The sequence below is a fragment of the Microcaecilia unicolor genome, chromosome 4, assembly GCF_901765095.1.
Source record: "Microcaecilia unicolor chromosome 4, aMicUni1.1, whole genome shotgun sequence".
Taxonomy (NCBI): domain Eukaryota; kingdom Metazoa; phylum Chordata; class Amphibia; order Gymnophiona; family Siphonopidae; genus Microcaecilia; species Microcaecilia unicolor.
The window spans coordinates 194,432,563-194,438,562 of record NC_044034.1 but is presented as its reverse complement, the minus strand read 5'-3'; positions in this window follow the sequence as shown (position 1 = coordinate 194,438,562).

Here is a 6,000-nt window from a genome sequence, read left to right as displayed (position 1 = left end):
AAGCTCAATGGGACCGTCTGTTTGGAGCTTTGCCCGGTACTTCGACGTCGACAAAGGTACCAAGTTCGGCGGTGTTGATGTCGGCACCGAAGCAAGCATCGACCTCAGGAGTGCAGGTAATGGCTGTCTGCAGACCTCTGCACGCTGGAAGTAGTGAGCTGTCGAGTGGGTCTCCACCTGTCTCGAAGGCTCCTGCTTCGCAGGCCCATCGGGACCGACCAACTTCGGACCCGACCCCGAGGAGGCGTTTGGATTCGACGTCCTCCTCGTCGGTACTGAAGGGTACTGATGCCATGCCTTGGGTGAAGGCCAAGAAGCATCGGCACCGGTCCCCTTCTCGTCATGGTACCGGGAGCTCCGGGGCGTCGAGGGAATCGGTACCCGAGAAGCATCGATGCCGGGAGGACCGCTCCCCCTCTATACAGGAGGTGTCGATGCGTTGGTTGATGGACAGCCCAGTACCGCCTCCTCGTCCTTTACAGGTTCTGGCTCCGACTCCTGTACCGGTTTCCTTGCCTTCTGCTCAGTGTTCTGCTGCGGCTAGGAATGCGAATAGAATGTTGGGTATTATTAGGAAAGGTATGGAAAACAGGTGTGAGGATGTTATAATGCCATTGTATCACTCCATGGTGCAACCGCACCTTGAGTATTGTGTTCAATTCTGGTCGCCGCATCTCAAGAAAGATATAGTAGAATTGGAAAAGGTGCAGCGAAGGGCGACTAAAATGATAGCGGGGATGGGACGACTTCCCTATGAAGAAAGATTAAGGAGGCTAGGGCTATTCAGCTTGGAGAAGAGACGGCTGAGGGGAGACATGATAGAGGTATATAAAATAATGAGTGGAGTGGAACAAGTGGATGTGAAGCGTCTGTTCACGCTTTCCAAAAATACTAGGACTAGGGGGCATGCGATGAAACTACAGTGTAGTAAATTTAAAACAAATCAGAGAAAATTTTCTTCACCCAACATGTAATTAAACTCTGGAATTCATTGCCGGAAAATGTGGTGAAGGCGGTTAGCTTAGCAGAGTTTAAAAAGGGGTTGGACGGTTTCCTAAAGGACAAGTCCATAAACCGCTACTAAACGGACTTGGAAAAATCCAAAATTCCAGGAATAACATGTATAGAATGTTTGTACGTTTGGGAAGCTTGCCAGGTGCCCTTGGCCTGGATTGGCCACTGTCGTGGACAAGATGCTGGGCTCGATGGACCCTTGGTCTTTTCCCAGTATGGCATTACTTATGTACTTATGTACTTTTCCGGTAGAGACTCTGGACGAGCGCCTCCGAGCTGAACTTCTGGGTCTCCTGGAAGGGCTGACGCGCCAATCTGTTCTGGTACCGACAGTGCTTGCGCCCTCGGTACCGTTGGCAGAGGCGCCGGCTGGCTCCTTGCCTGTGGTGAGGTCACCGACACTGGTACCGCTTGCGGCATCGGCTTCGGCGGCCACCCGGGTTGACTCTCCATCGACGTTGTTGGAGGGAGCTTCATCGCCGCCGCCGAGGGAGTCGACTTCTCGATGACACCATCGAGGACATCGTTCCTCGGAGTTGAGATGGGCCCGGTTTCGGACTGCTGTTCGGGAGCTTATGTCCAACACCAAGGAGGAGGCCTCGTGGGGGGAGGAAGAGGATCCCAGATATTTCTCTTCTGAGGAGTCTTGTGGTCTTCATTCTGACCCCACTCCCTCTCCTGAATGAAAGCTTTCTCCACCGGAGGGTCTTTCTTTCTCCTCTTTCGTCTGGGAAATATCTGTGGGCATTCCCTTCCCGGTGGTCACTGAGGATGAGCCCAGGACTGAGATGCTCGAGGTCCTCAACTATCCGTCACCACCTAAGGAGTCGTCCACGGCTCCTTTGCATAAGGTTCTCAAGGAGACTTTGCTTAGGAACTGGACGAAACCCTTATCTAATCCCACCATCCCTAAGAAAATTGAGTCTCAGTATAGGGTCCATGGAGAACCTGAGTTGATGAGGACCCAGTTACCTCACAACTCTATGGTTGTGGACTCTGCCCTGAAGAGAGCTGGCAGTTCTAGAGATTTTGCCTCGGCGCCCCCAGGGCGGGAATCTAGAACTCTCGACTCCTTTGGGAGGAAGGCCTACCAGTCCTCTATGCTCGTGTCCAAGATTCAATCGTACCAGCTCTACACGAGCATCCATATGCGGAATAATGTGAAGCAACTGGCGGACCTGGTGGACAAGCTCCCTGCGGAGCAAGCCAGGCCTTTTCAGGAGGTGGCCAGGCAGCTGAAGGCATGTCGTAAATTCCTGTCCAGGGGTGCTTATGACACTTTTGATGCTGCTCAAGGTATAGTGATGCTCAGACTTTCATGGCTGCGTACCTCTGACCTGGAAAGTAGGACTCAGCAGCGGCTTGCGGATGTCCCTTGCCGGGGGGATAACATTTTTGGCGAGATGGTCGAACAGGTTGTAGAACAGCTCAACCAGCGGGTAAACGCCCTCAACAATCTCTCCCACAGGGTGCCTCCAGCATCTACCTCAACTGGTAGACGTTTTTTCCGGGGCAGGAGGAGTGTTCCCTATTCTTATAATAAGCGTAGGTACACTCCACCTGCTCAACAGCCTTCTCAGGCTCAGCCCCAGTGCGCTCGTTCTTGTCAACAGCGTGCGCCTAAATGGGCCCCTGCAGCTCCCCAGCAAAAGCAAGGGACGGGCTTTTGACTGGCTCCAGATGAGCATAGCTGCAGTAAACATGTCCGTGCTGGACGACTTACCAGTTAGAGGGAGGTTAAAATTTTTTCACCAAAGGTGGCCTCTCGTAACTACTACTACTACTACTATTTAGCATTTCTATAGCGCTACAAGGCATACGCAGCGCTGCACAAACATAGAAGAAAGACAGTCCCTGCTCAAAGAGCTTACAATCTAATAGACAAAAAATAAATAAAGTAAGCAAATCAAATCAATTAATGTGAATGGGAAGGAAGAGAGGAGGGTAGGTGGAGGCGAGTGGTTACAAGTGGTTACGAGTCAAAAGCAATGTTAAAGAGGTGGGCTTTCAGTCTAGATTTAAAGATGGCCAAGGATGGGGCAAGACGTAGGGGCTCAGGAAGTTTATTCCAGGCGTAGGGTGCAGCGAGACAGAAGGCGCGAAGTCTGGAGTTGGCAGTAGTGGAGAAGGGAACAGATAAGAAGGATTTATCCATGGAGCGGAGTGCACGGGAAGGGGTGTAGGGAAGGACGAGTGTGGAGAGATACTGGGGAGCAGCAGAGTGAGTACATTTATAGGTTAGTAGAAGAAGTTTGAACTCACCTCCGATCGGTGAGTTCTCCAGATAGTCCGGTTGGGGTACATCCTCAATTTGGCTTCTACACCTACAAATTGCCCACCGGGAGCTCAGTCTTTCAGCTTCCATCACAAGCAGGTACTTGCAGAGGAACTCTCCGTGCTTCTCAGCGCCAATGCGGTCGAGCCCGTTCCACCCGGGCAAGAAGGTGTTGAATAAAAGCATAAAAATGTTGAATAAAAGCATAAAAAAATGGAAGTGGAATGCTTCAAAGAACAGTTTCAACACTAAAATCTCCTGGGACATGATGGGGCCCACATTAGCCAGAGGCACGGCTCCAGAAAGTCTGGAAAGAAGGGGGAGCAGTAAGTGAAAGCAGATGTTCTGCACATGATTAACAGTTTGTGGTATTCAGAGACTTGCACAGGAATGTTGTATGAGAGAATTAGTCAGAGGCCCGGTATAAAACTAGAGGGAAACAAAGAGGTAGCAAGCATTTTGAATTTTTCTTTGTCTGTCTCTGATTTCTTTGTCTGTATATAGCATCCTGATTTCTTTGCTTTACATTGCTTTGTTTTGATCATTCATTCTGGCTTGTATATTGCTTATCAAGAAATGCTTCCTGCAATAGCCCATTGAGCTATGCAGAAAAATTGTAAATACACTGTTTATATTAAATATCGTCTAGCCTTCTCTACAAAAGTGGCGGCATCCTTTTCTTCAAAGTGGCGAGCCAGCCAGGAGCAGGAGTAGGAGTAGGCCGCACACGGAAAAGAGAAGGCCAGACGAATAACAAATTAAGTGTTTGTTGTTAACAAAGTTTTTTGCAGGATTTTGAGAGAGCAAGCGTTGTTTAAGCCTAATTTCTGTGCTCCACTGATGTGGGATTGATCAAACTACTGACGTGGACATACAGGTGACGACTCCTGGGCTTGCTAAAAAGAGAAATAAGAAGACGCGTGAGTAAGCTTACATTGTGGACGTATTAGTGGTATTTGTTTAGCTTTGTAGTTTTCTTTTTTGTATATTTTCTTTGTTTAAGTGCATTAGTATATTTTTGTAGGTTGTGGCTCTATAGGAGAAATTGTAATAGTCAGAATAAAATGAAAGGGAAAGGGGCAGATAAGAAAGAAAAGCCTCCTGTATATGCTATGTATTTAGATTTAGATAGTTCAAAAAAATGCTCCCCTTTGCAGCATGTCATAGAATTATTCCCATTAGAAAAAAAACAGATTGAAAAAATACATGAGAAATGGATCAAATATGATGCAAAAGATTCTGTTTTGAGCTGGTCTCAGGATGGATCATTTGATCGTCCAAAATTATTATCTCTCCTGGAATACTTACAACAAAATAAAAAGAAGAAGAAAAGCTTAGAGAAGCATCTTACAATTTGGAATTTATTTTCTTTAGCAGCAGATCTGTTTCATGCTGATGTAGATAGGATACAAAAAGAGGCAGAAAGAAATAATCCCCCGTCATATGAATCTAGCAGGGACACGTTGTGCCCCCTAAGGGCGACTGATAAAATGAAGGAATCAAAGGCAAAGCGCCCTGTGCCATGCGCTGGGTATTCGGCTCTTGATGACCCCCCCAGTGAGTCAGAAAGTGAAAAGGGAGGGGATAATGAGGACAGTGATGTGGGGACTAGGGAACAGAAAAAGGAGAAAAAACGGGTGAGACAGAAAGAAAAAGGAAAATCTAGTGCAGAATCAGGCACTTACCCTGATTTGAAAACCCTAATTACATCAGAACAATATGACCTGGCAACACAATTTGAAATTGAGGGACGGCTTCGGCTATGTACCGAGTCACCCCCTGAACCTTCCTTTAGAGTGGATCCTCAGACACCCACGTTTAAAATCAGGGAAACACCGCCCAAATTGACACCCAGACCGTCAAAGGCAATTTTTAAGGAAACCTATGTAGCTGCAGAACTTGTGAGATTGGATAAAACTAAATCTGGGGCAGAATGGTGGGGAGTTAATAAGAACCTGTTGGAAGTTAAAAACCTCCTTTTCCCCTGTGATAAGGGAGGACCTACCTCACATGAGGACGTACAGAGTTTGACAAACGTAATAAATAAATATTGCCCCAAGGCGGGAAGCCTGGACTTTATTAAAGCAGGGCTGGAGTACTGGGACGATTGGTTTTACAAAATGAAACAGGCTGAAGAAGAGGTGGAAGAGGAAGGTAAACAGGAGATTTGCAGTGCTTTAGATAGTAGTGCTTTACATATGCCAGATATGACGCGCTTAGACGCAGCTGGCAATCGAGTACGCCATTACAAACCATACACCCCCGTAGATGTTACAACTTTAGTTGCAAAAATTCCCAGTATAGTGAAAGGAGCTCGTATGTGGTTAGATGGGATAGAACAGGCAACTGCAGGGACTCAATTGACTATTGGAGATTTTAAAGCTTTATGTGCAGCATCGGGTATTAGTATTTCTCAACTGGCAGTGCAGTGTGGATATCGGCGTCTGCCGTCACATACTGCAGATGGGGATGTATATGCAGGGAATGTTAAGGCTGCTCTTTCTGCAGCTCTGCATGTGATGTATCCAACCCCGATTGATTTTTCAGCCATAACAGCAAATAAATGGGACCCTAAAACTGATTTTTCGGCACATTTGACAAAATGTATAAATTTGTATAAGGCTCAAACAGGGCAAGATGCAGATGTGGACCATAATGTAGCAGTATTTTTACACCTATTCATGTCCACACTGCCTGATAATATGCGTAAA